We start from the raw sequence: 17,724 nt of genomic DNA, 5'->3' as shown, positions 1-17,724 counted from the left end.
GAATCTGACGCAACCGTTGCCGGACGGGTTTAGCATCCGGGTAGGTCTTTATTTCATGAACAACAATGGCAGGATCGATTCCTGGCATTTCCTCGTAAGACCAGGCAAACACATCGCGGAATTCTTGGAATAGGGCCTTGTAAGTTTGAATTTCATCTTCTGTACATGAGGCACCTATATGAATGTTTTCCTCAATTCCGGGCTTCACTGAAATGTCAATGGGAATAGTGCGAGAAATATTCCCTAAATTCAACTCTGAATCAGAATGTTTCGTTGGATTCTGAGCGTCTTTGACATATTCAGCGGTAAAGATAGATGAAAAATCATTTTCAAAAGCATCATCCTTAGGTAAAAACGAAGATCTATGATGGAGATCTTCCCATGGTAGATCGTCTACACTTAGGATTTCGCGAAGTTGCTCGTCAGATGACACGACTTCGGGAAACGCTATCCGTTCTGAGGTTGATGTGAAAAGTGATTCTTCACTGACCACATTCATTTGGTCGATTTGGGTTGAACGCGAGTCGGTAAAAGACATGACGGCTTCATAAGCAATTTCATATGGACTCAAAGGCATAGCATCACCGAATGAGTCTATCTCAGATTCAGATGGGACAATCCAAGGATCATCGTAAATAATGGTGTCTGATGTAATCATATGAATTGATGCAAATGAAGGGTCTGCGTTGATTGGAGGGAAAGGAAAAGTTCCCAGTAAACCGGAATCTTTAACTAAACCTACGCCAACGTCCCTATAAGGGATTGTCGTCTTACCGACATGCTGGATACTCTCTGAAGAGGCTGGGTCGGATGAAAAGTATGTCAGCTGATCAATGGTCACGATCTTACCGTTATGTGGAAACTTAATTACTCTGAAGACCGATGAAACGACCGCTGTCATAGCATATGACCAACTTCGACCCAAAAGAAGGTTGTAGTCTAGAGGGGCATCAACCACCTCCACATCCAGACTAACGGTTTTACCTTCTACCCCTATAGGCAATTCCTGTAGAATACCAAACGGACGGAACCCACGGCCATCAAAGGCCTTAAGGATGGTCGGGGATTGGTTCAGCGAAGGAGAACCAAGCGATCTCCAACATTGAATCGACATAATACACGTAGAAGCTCCCTCATCAATCACAGTCCGATGAATAGGCCTGTTTTTGACTATCACTGGAATTTGGAAAGCCATTTGATGGGGTAGACGCGGTGTACTATTTTCTAGATCGAAGATTATCAGATTCGGGTCCTGAACATCAACAGCTCCGATAGCCGACAAAAGTAATTTTCGTTGTGCTGGGCATGATTGCAGCACTTCTAAAGCCGACATTGCTGAGGGTGAAACAGCTAAGTCCTCAACAATGTTGTAATTCTGGGCCGCTCTCGCATGTGGATTGAAAGCAGACCTTCGAAGTACACCCTTGGCGGGCGGTTTGATTACTAAGTCCGGGTTAGGTTTTTCGATCTGTAGTGGATCGGAACCAGGAGCTGAGGTTGATGGATTAGAATGAGAAGATTCTGCTTCCTTACCATCAACAGGATTCTTACTACCATAATCTTGCGATCGAGTCGCAATCCTCACATGAGACATCATCAAAATGGGTTCTTCACTGGCAGTCGAGGAAGAACCTATCATCTTACTCTCCTGCTTTGGAAATGGATCTTTTAACACAGCAGGAGTGGGAGAACCTTTGACTATTTTCACAACCTCGGCCCGATGAGGGCAATCTCTTGTAAAATGATCCTCTTCACAAATAAGACAAGGATATCGAGGTTTGCGCTTTTCGTCATTGGTTTCCGACTTTTCCGTTTTCTCCTTCGGAGCCTTGTCTGCTTTAGCCTTCTTCTTTCCTTTCTTCTTTCCACCGTTTTTTGATTTGTCCGTAGATGACTCTAGCGTGAATATTGGGGGAAAGTTCAGGAGAAGACTCTCCTGTCGGGGAATCAGGCAAGGTGATTATAGGAGTAGTAGAAGTCTTGGAAGATTTCTTCTTGCTCTTTGTGTTCACGATACCAATCATACCATCAGCGGCATGAGATCCCGAAGGAGCAGCAGCGATTTGATTCGATTTTGGAAGATCTGGAATCTTCTCGTGTAACGTACCCGACTGAGTATAAACTAAGTCAAGGTACTGCGCCTGAGCAATGACTTGCTCCTCAGTAACTACTCCGGCCTTAGCTACATCTTCAGTAATCTTCGGTAATAATGATTTAACAAACCATTCAGCTAAGATTTGGTCCGGAATAAAAACTTTCACTAACCTTCTTCGACGTCTCCACTCATGAATGTGATCAGAAATATACGTGGACGTCGATTGTTTTAGTGAAGTTAATAACTCCGTGCCGTTATCGTATCTGACCGGCAACTGAAAGTGAGTTAAGAACGAGGTAGCTAACTGGCTAAAATTGTAAAAAGAGGCCCGTGGTAACTCAATGTACCACTTGGCCGCGAGACCAATGAGTGTACGCTGGAAAAGACGTAAGCGGATCGAATCATCCGAGATAGAATTTGAAGCACACCAGAGGTGGTAAGTCATCACATGATTGGACGGATCCTCTCCAGACTTACCTTCGAACTTGGGTATATCACTGGGCAACTTATTTGGCATTGGCGGCCAGAACGGAAGATATTGAATTGGATCGTTCGTTAGGCGCGTCAAGTCTGGTAAATCCAAAGTTGCGATAAACGGTAATTGCCGGTTAGGATCTCTAAAACTCTGGGTCACAAGACCAGTCCCAGGAGGAGGATATCCAGGATAACTAGGAACAGGAATCGCATTAGGGATATTATATCCTCCTGGAAAACCAGGATTAACCGGACCGTACTGGGGTTGTTGAGGTTGTTGATAAGTGTACCCAGGATACGGTTGATACTGGTAAACCGGCTGTTGGACAGCTTGCCCATATTGGTACTGTCCCTGGTACGGTTGATGAACAAATTGAGGTTGAGTAGTGACAACCGTACTTATACCAGGCTGACCTATAGGCATCTGGACCGTGGTTTGAATCGTAGATCCAGACAACGGTAAAGATGTCTGAGGAGTGGTTGCAGAGACAGTAGAAACCGGAGCTGTCGATACTCCAGAAGTAAGTGCGGCAGATGTAGCGGTAGTTGCAGCAGCCGTTTGAGATGGAGTACTAGGTGCAATTGGCGGCTGAGTAACTACCGAAGTTACAGAAGTTTGAACATTTGACTGGACAGGTTGCGGTTGCTGGGGTGGACCAGAAACTACGGGTTGTCCAGCTTGAGGTACCAACTGTATACTTGGCTGCAACACCTGTTGACCCTGTGATGGATCCCACACTATCATTCCGGGGTATTGACCCGTAACAGGTTGAGGATACTGAGATCCATAACCGGATTGAGGATAGGATTGATAACTGAAAGGTACAGTTCCCATACCTTGAACATATGACTGACCTTGAGGTGGTTGATAACCTTGACTCGAGTATTGACCTTGAGGTTGATAACCTTGGGGTAAATACGGATACTGGGGTTGACCTTGACCTTGAGGTTGATACCCTTGAGGTTGATACCCTTGGGGTTGATACCCTTGGGGTTGATACCCTTGAGGTAAATATTGATACTGAGGTTGACCCTGGGGTACATATTGAGGCTGGGGTTGACCTTGAGGCATGTATTGCACCATAGGTACATACTGACCTTGAGGTTGCCCCCCAGACACAATTTGTGTACCTTGAGGTTGCCCCCCAGGGGTTAATTGAGGCTGCCCCCCAGGCGGTAATTGGCCACCTTGAGGTTGAGAAACGGGAACTGAACCTGACATCATGTAAATGTCTCCTACACCCAACGGTATATTACCATTGTTTCCAGCTAATAACCCATGATCAATGGGTTGAGGAGATGCCCCCGCAAAGGTACCAGAAAGTGATTGATACCCAGTGGGAACAGAAGGACCGCCGTGTAAGAAAGATTCAGGAGTTTGAGTAAACACGGACGACTGACCAGACATATTTACAGGAGTATAAATACCTCCAGGTGGAAAAGGAGTACGAGGTGTAGAAAAACCTATCCCTGAGTTGTCTAAATAATTGGTTAACGAAAGGTACCAAGTAGTACTTCTAGGAGGACTGTAAAAGATAGATTCACGCTCCCTGAGCTCAATAGTAAGTTGATCTTCAAGGTTAGAGACGCCTATTTCTTCCTCTGGAGCAAGTTCTTCAATAGCAATCAGACCAGTAGGAAGATTTTCGGTGATAACTCGTTCTACTCTTGGTGAATCTGGAACACTAGAAGTCGGAGTAACAGGTTCAGATATTTCAGGTTCTTCGCCTGTATCACTAGTAGACGAAAAACTACCAGCAAGCTCAGAAACTGTAACAGCTTCGGGATTATAACCTGTCTCTAGACTTTGGTAATCTGGATGGACTACCAAGGAAGATTCTCCTTCTTCAGGTGAACCTACTCTACTGCCACTAGGAGGAGTTACAAGGACCTTCAATCCTTCGTACTGACCCGGGACGTCTTCAGGAGATCCACCCCGTGATCTACGGAGTTTCCTCAACAAATCAGTTCCGGTAACAATCTCAGGTGACTTGCCCCGAAGTCTACGGGACTGTCTCGGTAATTCCGCCACAGCTAAAAACTTTTAACTACTACACACGAAAACAAAGTAAAATCTCAAATCAAACCACCTAAAGTCTCTAAAGAACCAAACAAATTTGAATCACACGCCTAAAGAATCTAGGGCGTCAAACCAAGCACAAACAGTAGCCTTCCAGACCGAAAACGCTAGTTGGAGATGAAACCCAACATCGCCGGATTCAGTACAGAAGTGGCGGGTGGAACAGTTACCCCGACAACCTGCTTAATGAATAGACCGGCACAAGTTCCTCCACTTTAACCGTCTCGAGTGAAGTGAACCCCCCGGAAAATCCAAGTGAGTCTAGCCGACGTCTGCTCCAGGTACAGTGGGATCTTCCCTCCACCGTCACCTCGGTAGAATCCTAAAGATAATGGTCACTAAGGTTACCAACCGCAACAAATGCACCTGGGGGAACAGTCTACACTCCGACAGCACGCAAGGGCAGAGTATCAAGCTCAATCCCCTTGCCGGTTCCTTGACAATAATCCAAGGTTTACCGACAAGTGACCCCTGGCTCCTCGACAATGGTTAATCCGAGGTTTACCGTTTGTAATACGTGCGTGTCTGGCGTCGTTCCCAACGAGGGAGGATTGATCCCCTCACTGGTTCGGACACGAGCTCGTGCTTCTCCTTTAAGAGGAGCTTTCCCAGAGTACAAATGAGACAATTGGATTTATTCTATCACAAGATAAGCTACTTGTTTGGTTTTGTTGTCTTGGAGAGTTAATTACTCTCCTACTCCAAGACACTAGCCTGATCTAAATTGGTGTTTCAGAGCCCTAGTAAATAAAAGTTACTAAGTTGATTTTACTTTAAGCGTTAATTTTATGGTTTTTCTTAAAGACAAAAGGTAGCGGAAATGAAACCAATGGTGTGTAGACTCGACTCAAACCACTACAAAGATGCACCTAAGATGATTTACGCTACTTTTCTCTTTCAATGAAACTCCTAACTAAGAGAGTTGGAAAATGCAAATTTTATAGAAAACAACTTTCTTAGTAAAGACAATCAAAGAAACAATTCTCTTTATCTTTCCAAGCATACAAACATGACCACTCCTTACGTGCACGAAAAATTCTTTTTCTTTCAAAATCCCTCAAAGCTACTTGAAACAAAACTTTTCAAAGGAGATGTTTTTGTATTTTCTCTTATTTAATAAAGCATATAAATCTATTTTAACGAAAATCAATCTCAAAAGCTATAAAATCTATGAAAAATTGACTCACAAGCAAATCAAAAAGAAATTTACTCTAAAGCAAACCTAACGAGGCAAAAGCCTACAAAGATGATTCTAGGTTGTTTTACTTGACCACAATCAAGCCAAGGACCAGCTAATGCAGAATCAAAAGACTAGTCAAAACAAAACTCAAATCTTTTTGTTCTTTTTGTAAAATGGAATTCAATACTCAATCAACAAGCACTTCGAAATTTGCCAAAGAGACAACTCAAAGGTAAGTTGCTCTCACAGGTAGACTTTATGACAGGTCCGACTCCTAAGAAGGCTGACAAAACCAGAGAGATCTAAGGCTTGACAACTTCTACCGCCAAAGTCACTACAGGACCTACTCAAAAATCAAACCCTAGGGCTTAAACTTCTATGAAATCCACTAAAACACTCAATGCTATCGAAACAAGTTCAGGTGAAGATCTTTGACAGGAGACTAATGGATCTGGGCAGTAAAAACTAAGAAAAACAAAATCTAAGAGGAAAAATGTAAAAAATGGAAATTTCTTAATTTTTAGCAGGGTACGCAGGCAACCTGTTAAGACAGGTGCGGGCCCGCTCTGTGCACACAGCAACAGTGCGTACAGGTACGCACTGTGCAATACTCAGAGGGTGCGTACTACTGAAAAAACCAAGAAAAACTAAATTCAATCTAACCCTAAGCTAACCCACCCAAATACAAAGTCACAGAGCCAAAAACTAGAAAATAAATGACTTTTCTCAGATCAAAGTTGCATACAAAGGAAAAGACTTTCACATCAATGGAGTCCCCAGCGGAGTCGCCATTTTGTCAGGCGGAAAGAGTCGATAGTGCGGACACAACCAACCTCCCTAGGAGCCTAAGACTCTCTAGTGACAAACAAGACAAACAAGAGTGATCCTTCTCTAAACATGCATTTACCATACAAGAAATCAAGTGTTTAGATCCTACCTGTATTCCAACGCTGTTGTAGCAGTCCAGCCTCACTGATCCGGATGAGCTCCTCCTTCACTTCAAAACCTGCATTCACTAACAATCAAACAATTAAATAGCACTTGATAATCTCATAAAATAAAAAATATTTAACACATAGACCAAGGAGTACATGAAACAACTCATAAATAACAAGTTATTGAGAAGAATGGACTCATTTGCATTAATAGGAAACAAAAGGAACAATTACAACCTGAGCCTTGGTGTTGTGCAAGTCCCTCCCAGGGTCCATCAAGAGTTCTCCTTTACTTTGACAAAGCTCACCCACCTCCAAATAGAACAAGCAAAGATGGCAATCTCTCCTCACAAGCTTCTAAATGGGAGTCCTAATTCCAGCAGCATCTACCCTTAGAAATGTTTAGCTTTCAACCTCCCCTCCTTCTGGCCCAATGCCTGTATTTATAGTGCTTAAGAGGAATTTAATCAGGTCCACCATCAATGGGATAATCCCCTCTTTGGATGGGATAGCTCCCTTATTGATGGGATAAGTTCCTCTTTGGTAGGGGTACATGAACCATCTGGAGGCGCTTCATACACGTAAAACATACTTCTAGAAGCCTCTAGAAATGACCACAAGTAACTTTTTTGGAGTGAAACTTGCGCCTTTTGACCTTTACAGGGGTACGCACCTGCCCCTTTACATACAGAGCGTACAAGTACGCAGCTTTTGTGAACATTAGGTGCGTATACGCAGGTAAGGCCGAGAGAATCTGCGTACCCAGAGATAAACACATTTTACAAAGACTTTCTCTCTTTTTGGAGTTTGACATGGAGAGCAGAGGCATAAGACTTGCCCATGAGGATAACATGACTGTTGATAGAGCCATACTAATTGTAAATAGTCATGGTGACATTTTTTAGTGTAACAAGGTCATAAGTGTGCTGAGAAGAAATTATTCTACATAGATTGTGAAGAGGAAGAAGAAAAGGAGCAAGAAAGGTCAAAAGAAGAGGATATACTCCAGGAACAAAGCCTAGATGAAGAACAAATAAATCCAACCATATCTTGTAATGCATTGGCGGGAATTACCACTCCTCAAACCATCAAGATAGAAGGACAAATCCAAAAGAAAAAGGTAATAGTGTTGATTGATTCAGGAAGCACCCACAATTTTATTCATTGTAAGGTAGCAAGAGAATTGAATTGCTTCTTATATCCAGCACGAGAGTTTCAAGTGATGATTGCAAATGGAGGAACAATAAATTGCTATGGAAAGTGCCATAATATCAAGCTATCCATGGGAGAATATGTATTGACTAGCCCAATGCTTTCCATTCCAATGGGAGGTGCTGATGTTGTACTAGGAGTCCAATGGCTACAATACTTGGGTACAATAGCTTTTAATTTTCAAGAACTTTTCATCAAATGTTCTACGGAAGGAAAGGAAGTTGAATTAAGGGGTATTGGAGGGAAACCAGGAAAGATAATCAGCTCTAATGGTATGACAAAGCTTCTAAAAAAGGAGCAAAGAGGTGTAATTGCACAATTATGTTCGCTAGATGTTTCCACATTGGAATCATCTATTTCTCCAGATCTCCAAAAAGTCCTAGACAATCATTCCAAGGTATTTGAGACTCCCAAAGGTCTCCCACCTATGCGTGATCATGATCATGCTATTCATCTGATTCCAGGAAGTGTTCCTCCAAACATCAGGCCGTACAGATATCCCTATGTCCAAAAGAGTGAAATTGAACGTATGGTTGCAGAAATGCTAGAGGCTGGTATAATTCAACCGAGTCAAAGTTCTTTCTATGCTCCAGTAGTATTGGTGCACAAGAAGGATGGATCATGGCGCATGTGTCTGGATTATAGGGAGCTCAACAAGCTCACTATTAAAGATAAGTTCCCCATTCCTGTCATTGATGAATTACTGGATGAATTGCATGGATCAATTTACTTCACCAAGTTGGATCTTCATTCAGGATATCATCAAATCAGAATGAAGACTGAAGACATTCCAAAAATAGCATTTAGAACTCATGAGGGTCATTATGAATTTTTGGTCATGCCTTTTGGCCTTACCAATGCACCTTCAACATTTCAAGGTTTGATGAATTCAATTTTCAAACCATTCCTTAGAAAATTTGTGTTAGTATTTTTTGATGATATACTAATCTACAACAAGTCTTGGAAGGATCATGTTGAACATGTTGACAGGGTGCTACAACTATTGGAGGAGAAACAATTATATGAAAAAAGATCCAAATGTTTCTTTGGAGTCCAGGAGGTGGAATATCTGGGTCATATTGTATCTCATGAAGGAGTTAAGGTAGACCCTAGCAAAATTAAAGCCATTAAGGAATGGAAAATCCCCACATCCATAAAGCATCTGCGAGGATTTCTCAGGTTGACAGGGTATTATCGCAAGTTTGTTAAGAATTATGGGAGAATAGCAGCACCTCTAACAACATTATTGAAGAAAGATGCATTTTCATGGACTCCGGAAGCAACAAAGGCCTTTGAACATCTTAAAGAGGCAATGTGCCAAGCACTGGTCTTAGCTACACTGGACTTCACAAAAACCTTTATTGTGGAATGTGATGCTTCAAGAAATGGAATTGGTGTTGTTCTAATGCAAGATGAAAGACCCATTTCTTTTGAAAGTCGTCCAATCAAGGGAAAGTTTTTAAGCAAAGCTATTTATGAGAAGGAAATGTTGGCAATACTCCATGCACTTAAGAAATGGTGACCCTACCTAATGGGAAGACACTTCAAGGTAAAAACGGATCATGATAGCCTTAAATACTTTTTAGAACAAAGATTATCCTCTGAAGAGCAACAAAAGTGGGTCACAAAGATGTTGGGTTATGACTTTGAAATCATCTACAAAAAAGGGAAGCAAAATGTGGTGGCAGATGCACTCTCAAGAAAGGATGAGGATGTGGAAGCATTGTTGTGCACCATTTCTATTATCCAACCAGATTGGATAAACGAAGCAAGGGAGGAATGGAAGAATGATGAAGAAGTGTGGGCACTTATTCGAAAGTTACAACAAGATTCTAGTACATCTGATACATTTAGCTGGAAAAATGATTCGTTATGGTACAAAGATCGCTTATACCTCTGTAAGAATTCCCAGCTAAAACAAAATATTCTTATGGAATTGCACACTTCTCCCTTAGGATTTTTAAAAACTTACCACAGGGTTAAGAAGGAATTTTTTTTGGATGGCCTTAAATCAGATATTCAAAAATTTGTGGCGGAATGTTTGGTTTGCCAACAAAATAAAGTTGAAACAATTAAGACACCGGGTCTATTACAACCTTTATCCATTCCAAGCCAACGTTGGGAGGAGGTTTCAATGGATTTTATCACAGGTTTACCCAAGTCTGAGGGAAAGAGTGTCATCATGGTGGTAGTTGACAGACTTACCAAGTATGCACACTTTTGTGCATTATCACATCCATTTAAAGCCAGTACAGTTTCTACTGCATTTATGGAAACAATTCAAAAGCTACATGGAAACCCAAAGATTATTGTAAGTGACAGAGATCCCATTTTCACTGGAAATTTTTGGACAGAATTATTTTCTTGTCTTGGTACTCAGTTAGCTCATAGCTCATCTTATCATCCTCAATCTGATGGAAAAACTGAGATAGTAAACAAATGTTTGGAAGGATATCTTCGTTGCTTTGTATCTGATAAACAGACACAATGGGTCAAATGGTTGCCTCTGGCTAAATGGTGGTATAACACTTCCTTCCATACAGCAACAAAAATGACCCCATTTATGGCACTTTATGGGTATCAACCACCATCCATCACATACTATTTAAGAGAAAATTCTAAGGTTCAAGCAGTGGAACATCACATCGAACATCAACAACAAGTCCTCCAACTCTTAAAGGATAACCTCGTGTTGGCACAGAATAGAATGAAACAACAGGCAGATCAACATCGCAGTGAAAGAAGTTTTGATGTAGGTGATTGGGTATTCCTACGGCTACAACCATATAAGCAAATGTCCCTCAAGCAAGCTAAGAAGGATAATAAATTATCACCAAAGTATTATGGTCCGTACAAGGTGTTGCAAAAGATTGGTACTATGGCATACAAATTGGAGCTTCCTGCAGCTTCTCGATTGCACCCAATTTTCCATGCTTCATGTTTAAAGAAGGTTATAGGCGACAAGCTCCCAGTTCAAACAATATTGCCAGAACTTGACGAGGAAGGAAAAATTATATTGGGACCGGAATCAGTCACAAAAACAAGAACTCGACAGCTACGAAATCGATCAATTTCAGAGTATCTTATCAAGTGGAAGACCTTATTCGCTGAAGATTCCACATGGGAGGACGAGAATTTTATGCAGAAGTATCCAGAACTACTCAAGCGTTGAGGACAACACTTTTTTGAAGGAGAGGGGCATGTTGGGTCCCTATAATACTAGTGATTACCCCATTACTATTGTAGTTATACCCCTTATTAATATTGTTGTGCCCCTATTGCCCCCATATTGTTATTACTGTGCCCCATAAAACCCCTCTATTGTTATTTTTGTGGCTTTATATTATTGTTAGGTCGGCTGGATTATATTGTGACTCCTTAGACTCCTATATATAGAAAGGAGGTTTTGTCCTTTGAATCATCCAATAATTGTTCATTTATGTAATGTAAAGGAGGTTTCCCCCTCGAAGAGGCTGAATTCTAAGGCGTTGATATATTTTTTCTATCTTTTCTTGAGCTGGTTTCATAAAATTTTACCTCATGGTGGAGGTGAAATGAATTCTTAAAAGTTTGATATAATACTTTGCCAGTAGGTATGCCCTTCATGGATGAAGTATTCACCTGATCTCTGGTTACTTCCCTGATATTTTTATTATAGTCCTCCTATGTCATTAACTTGTCGTTTATAACCAAGGGATTTGGTAAGCCTTTTTGCCTCAAAATTTCAAACTTAACCATGAATCTGTCAATGGCTAGTTGCATGGTTTGGCACTTATCCTTTAGGTTTGACATCAAATTCCTCTTGCCGAGGGCTCTTTTAACCTCCAAAATTGTACCTATTCTGTCAGGTATCTCAAATTCCTGCAGCTCATACTTGTTCTTGGAGTTGAGGAAGTGAATGATCCTTGTAGCTTCCTCTGGCATGTCTCCAAGTTTTGCTTTGACCCTTTGAATGGATTCTGTAGCCTGCTTTATTAAATCAATATGTTAAAAAATAACCTATATGGATGGCCAAATATCATTGACACAGTCATTGATATTGGCCCACAGTTTCTCCTCAGCCTGACCTAGAGGTTCATTCAATGTCAATTCCTTCTCCATGTTTTTGATTTGTTCATTCATCCTTGTAGACTTTTGTTGTTCTTCTTTGTGCATGATTTGGGCAAGTTTGTAATCTGTTTCTAGGTTGGTCACTTTTTCCTTAAGCCTGTTCATCTTAGTGGTATGAATGGACATTTCTTCCATTGCTTTGACCAACCTGTTTTCTTCATCACCTATAGACACTGTTGCTGTTGACCTTGTTGCTGATGTAGTTCATGTAGATGCTGGTAGTGTTGTTGCTATTGGAGTTGTGGGAGCTAAGGATGCTACCAAAGTAGAAGGTACAACAGTGGTAATTATTGGGAAGATAGTTGCAGGGGCATCATCAAGACTAGCTTGTTTTAGTTGAATCAAGCTCTCCAATTCTTTCTCCATCTCCTTTAACTGATCATTCAGTTGCAACACTAGGTCCATCATCTCTTCATGATTGGTTTGGCTCTCCAAGACCTCCTTTGTTTATGGGTGTTGTAAATGACGTAGCTTAAGTTGTTTCTTGAGGGTTGCTATATCCTCATTCTTCTTTTTGATCAATTTCTCAGCAGCCTTAATGTCACTAGGATCATGGCCCAGCTCAATGACCAAGTCCTCCAATGACTTGATCCTGTTATCTTTGGCCTGTGAGGAGGCCTTCTCCAATTTATACTAGCCTGTTACATTATCTAGTGAATCCTGCAACCTATGTGCAACAATAGCCTTTCTTGTAAGGGTGGAGTAAATCGTTTCTCTAGCCTGTTTATGAAACTCTATTTGGTCAATGGGATGAAAATCCCTGGTCAACACCTCAAAATCAGTCTTCTTGTAATCCATTGAGGCCTTTGGTTGCTGAATAGTGGGCTGCAAAAATGAGACCTGCATGTTTCCTGCTTTTATGTCAAAGGATGACATCAACCTGCTTTGGTTGGCTAGTGTATGCTTGAAGTATTAGGTGTATGTCTCTGCCTTCAACTTCTCATTTCTCATTTTTATTTCCTTGTACCTGTCTTTGATATCCTTTTCTCTGTCAGCTGGCCTGACAAAGGAAGAAACCTCAACACTTTGTTGTCTCTCAATCATTTGAGTGTTGGAGGTTGATGGCTACCGTGTTTCACTTGAATCTGGTGTATCTTTGTGCCTATGCCCCATTGTTTCAGTGTCAGTTATTTCCACTGATTCAATTTTCCCCTCCTGTTTATACACATGATTCAACTTGGGCCTTTTTCTGAGCTCAAAAAGCTCATTTGTAAAACAGGAGGATTACTCATTAGTTCCTCTAGTTCTGGAACCTGCAGGAAAGAGCTCTGGCCAATTTGATTTTCTAGATCAATGAGTGTGTTTTCAACATCCACAACTGTGTTATCCATATCAATCAATGTGTTTTCCAACCACTCAGATTGGTTGGAAAATTATTCAATGTCAAGTCTTGGGTGGTGGATGAAAGGTCCCAATTTGACCTTGATTCTCAATTTGTTTATGACCCCATGAGGGTCATACTGCCACATGAAGTTGTTTCTGAATTTCATCTGTTGTAGTATCTTGTCAGCCTCTGGTCTAGCCTCTCTATTATTGCAAATGAATGTGCCCAATTGGTTTTTCATTTTAAACTGGGTCTTCTTCCTAGTAGATAGGAAGTGGACCTCATCAGAGTTGATGATTTGTCTGAAATACTCAAGTGCAAATATCCTCATAGGGAGGTATTTGGGCAACTTATAAGGGGCTAATTGGTAGCCATAAACCCTGATTTCAGTGTGGTTCTAGTACAGGTACTAGTCTCCCACCTTGCTGTTCTTGGCCAATTGTAGTAATGTTATAGAAATTTTTGGGCACTACAACCCCAAGCATAAAATGTCCATAAACCAAGGGCTCTTAAGTCCCTAAAAGTGTTTTTCTGACCCCTAAAAGAACAAGGTCAACTGATTACAACTTCTCCCAGAAGTTCTCCATGAAAAACTACTCAGAACTGGTCAAAACTGGATCATTTCACCTACTCCATAGGCAAAGTGCGTTGCATCTCACCTAAATACACACAGTAGGTGCGTTGCATTTCAAAAATCCCTTCTATGGGGTGCAATGGGCGAGAAGGGACAAATGGCAATGTCAATCCGCGAGGTGGAGAAGCATGGAATCTTCCATAAACTTCTCCTGTGACACTTGCCTCTCTGAATTCGACCAGGGATGAGTAAGAGATCATCAATCTCCAAGTGGAAGCAAGAACTATCAGAGGGAAGACACTAATCAAATCACAAGCTGACTCATCTCCCTTACAGACATCTATATATGGATCCCTCATCCCAGAGATCCAGAGGCTGGAATTTTGCATCTTGTAAGGAATTGTTGTTGGCTTCTTGAGGTAGCATCATAGTGTTGGGTGATCTAATCTTTTCATGAGGTGAAGAAGGGCTTACTTGCTGAGAGGATGATGTTGGGTTAGAAAAACTGGTTGTAACTCTCTTGGCTCTTTCTCGATTATCAATAAAGCTATTCAAGTTTTCCTCCATACTCTTGTGTGATTTATGTTTTATGCATTTGTATGGTCAATTTACATCTGATCCTAGATTGTTTATGATAATAGATCCATGTTCTCGTATAGTTTTATGCTGCTTTGATTCTGTAGGTACTCTGTGAAGCTGGGTATACAAGAAAGAAAGTAGCAAAGGACTATCAGAAGAGAGAGGAATCGGGCAAGGAACCAAGCACAAGAAAGAGGTTGGTCTCCTTTATTCTTCTCTCATCTATCTTTCATAAAGGAAAACGAAAGTAGTTTTACTTTGTTTGTTTCTAAGGTAGCTACCAGCCTTAGTGGGATTAGCAGTTCTGCATAGACACTTTTCCCTGTAACAAGTACCCTCTTGATTTCTTGGCTGATTCTAGGTTGAGTGTTATTGGTCAGCATGTTCATGACTAGGTAGACAAATGAATCTATGAAGTCTTTGTAGGTAAATGTTGTGGAGTATTTCTGGATCAAGGGTGTCCAGTAGACCACTGATCTCTCTCTTCCCTTGGTATCCAACTTTGGATGCCTACATGGAACTTATCTTCTTGGTAATATAGAAACATGTGAAATAACACTGAAGAGTATTTGAAAACTCTTTCAGTGGGCAATCTGTTGAATTGTTCATGCATCCTGTCTGCAATGAACTGAGCATAATTGTACATGATAATAAGAAGCTTGTCTGGGGTAAATATGGACGGGAAGGCCATGATAACTTCATCCACATGCTCGTTTGAGGTATATCCTAGGATGCAAGAGAGCATGGCAATTATATGTTTGTCTGTCTCTGAAAAAATGGTGGCAGCATAAGGTGGAGTAGATGTGGGAGTATGGTAGTCTTCAATGATGAAGGTATGGAAGATTTGTCTTATCTTAACCAGGTCCAGTGTGATATATAAGCCCAACAGGTCTCCAATGGATAGAGGGGTCTGATTAGGGCTAGGTTGGACTTGCAGCATTTGATTGGTAGACTCTGGTGTGATGGTGAATAAGCACTGTGGGTTTGGGGCAACAATAGCCCTTTGGCTAGGGATATAAGATGCATGAAAAATATCTATGATATTAGGGAATGGGTGAACTTCTGGGAATAGATATTTGGGTAAATTGGATTCCCATAGATGGATGACATTGGCATGGTTCACGAATATGTCCTTAATCCAGTAGTGGAGCTTCAAAAGGTAGGCTGGGATAGCAGTATCTTTTATTTGGAAATCCCTGTCTGCTAGTGCCAAATGGTCGATTTCCAGGTGGGGTGTTGACACAGGTCTCACATCCAGAGAGGTTTGGGAAGCCATGACTGAGTTTATGGATTGGGATTAGGCCTGTAGTGGCTGTAGAAGTGAGCTTTGGGAAGCTGGTATAGTGAGAGGGTTTTCACACTTTGCAAAAGAGGGGTTTTGGGTATACAAGAAAATTACTCTTCAATTAGGCAAATGTATTAATTAACCTCAATTACTTATTCTTTAAACTTAACTATACATTTTAAAATTTAGAGGGTCATTCTAGTTTTTTTCTCAAAAACACCTGGAAATTGGTGGTATTGCTGCAAACTAGTTTCAATGGTGACTGTAGATGGTATGATGGCTTCAGTTGTGCACTGGATGCTTGAATTGGGCATCCGGAGCTTGTTCGGGAGGTAAACGATGGTCAATTTCAGTTGCAGAGGCTCAGGGTGGCATAGGAAGGCTTGGGAAGCAATCATAGTGCAAATGAGCGAAAAGAGTCAAAATGGGCTTCTCTGGCCTTTTAACCAACAATGGTCACAATTTGGCGTGGAATTCATAAATGAATAGTGGATGGTTTTAGCTTTTGGCGGGGAGGCAGTTTCAAGGGCCATCGCACCGCTTTTGGAGAGCAGGCGGTATTTATTTTAGAGAATGTGATCTCAACTGAGGCTCCCACATAGCAGAATAGGGCCTGGGAAAAACCGCGAATCTCACGTGCTCTTGGGCTGATAAAAGTCGGAGAGGGAATGAGCGCGATATGGATGCGCGCCATCGGATCTGGGGGTGGAAGATCGAACAGCTGTCACATGGTCAACCTACAACGAGGGAATAGGGGTGAAGATTTGCGGGGCTCGGGGGGTTAATTACAACTAATTGTAATTATTTAATGAATAAGGTGGGGATTAAAAATATAAAGAGTGGGTTTAATGGAGTGGGACCAAGGGTTAACATGGCAGGGTTTGTTTAACTGCACCTGGGTTGGTGGGTTAAAAGGTTAATGTCGGGGAAATATAAATCGAGGAGTTCATTAAATGATGCGGGTGGGGGATAAAAACTTAGGATAAGGTGCTTTTATGGGTTTTTGGGATAAAATAGGGAAATTAATAAGGGGGAAGGGAGATTTTTACAATGGGGAATGGGCTTCACACTAGGGAAAATGGGTTTTGGGTAGGAGGATGACCTTTGGAGGGTAATTTACTAGGGAAATGTGTGAAACCAAGGGGTAAGGGTCAAAATGAAGGGAAAAAGGGTATTTTTATAAGAAATGATGGGATAATGGGGAAATTAGTAAGCAAGTATGTGGGGGGTGAAATGAAATGAGGGGAAGTTAATCAAGTAAGCTAGTGAACATCCTTTCACTCTCATAAATGCTCCTGCACACTGAAACATAAGTTTAAGCATGATAAATGTGCTCATGATTTAACAACCTTGTACATTTGCAACCTTTCTTCTACCTACCCTTTATTTACCCTAACATTTTTTCTTCACTTTATTGGGTGCATTTGAGCTAGCAGACCCTTTATTTCCTTTTCTTTTGACAAGAAAACTATCTAATTCTAACCTTATAACTTCCAATGGCTCAGATTAAGCTGATGAGCACATTTTTATTTCTCTACCTAACTATTGATCTTCCAAGGTTAAACAGTTTGGCTAGATCTTTATTCTCTATCTATAAACATGAAATTTAAAGCATGAATTAGTCAAGATTAAGCTATTTGACTATCATGGGTTGTGGCATTTATGACAAGCTGCACACAACCATTATTTTGCACATAAAAGTAAAAGTAGTGGCACTTGAATTTGCACATTTTCATGATCTGTTTTTGTTTGGGGTTCATATTTTTCACTTTTTTGATATTTTCTTTTTCTTTTTGTCCTTTGATTATTCTTTTAGGACATACCCTCTTTACATTTTTTAATTTTTAATATGGAAAACATTTTGCAGAAAGAAAAA

The sequence above is a fragment of the Pinus tabuliformis genome, chromosome 4_2 (assembly GCF_031772625.1).
Source record: "Pinus tabuliformis cultivar Carrire ecotype Pingquan chromosome 4_2, CPIR1, whole genome shotgun sequence".
NCBI classification, from domain to species: domain Eukaryota; kingdom Viridiplantae; phylum Streptophyta; class Pinopsida; order Pinales; family Pinaceae; genus Pinus; species Pinus tabuliformis.
This window is presented reverse-complemented; position numbering follows the sequence as displayed.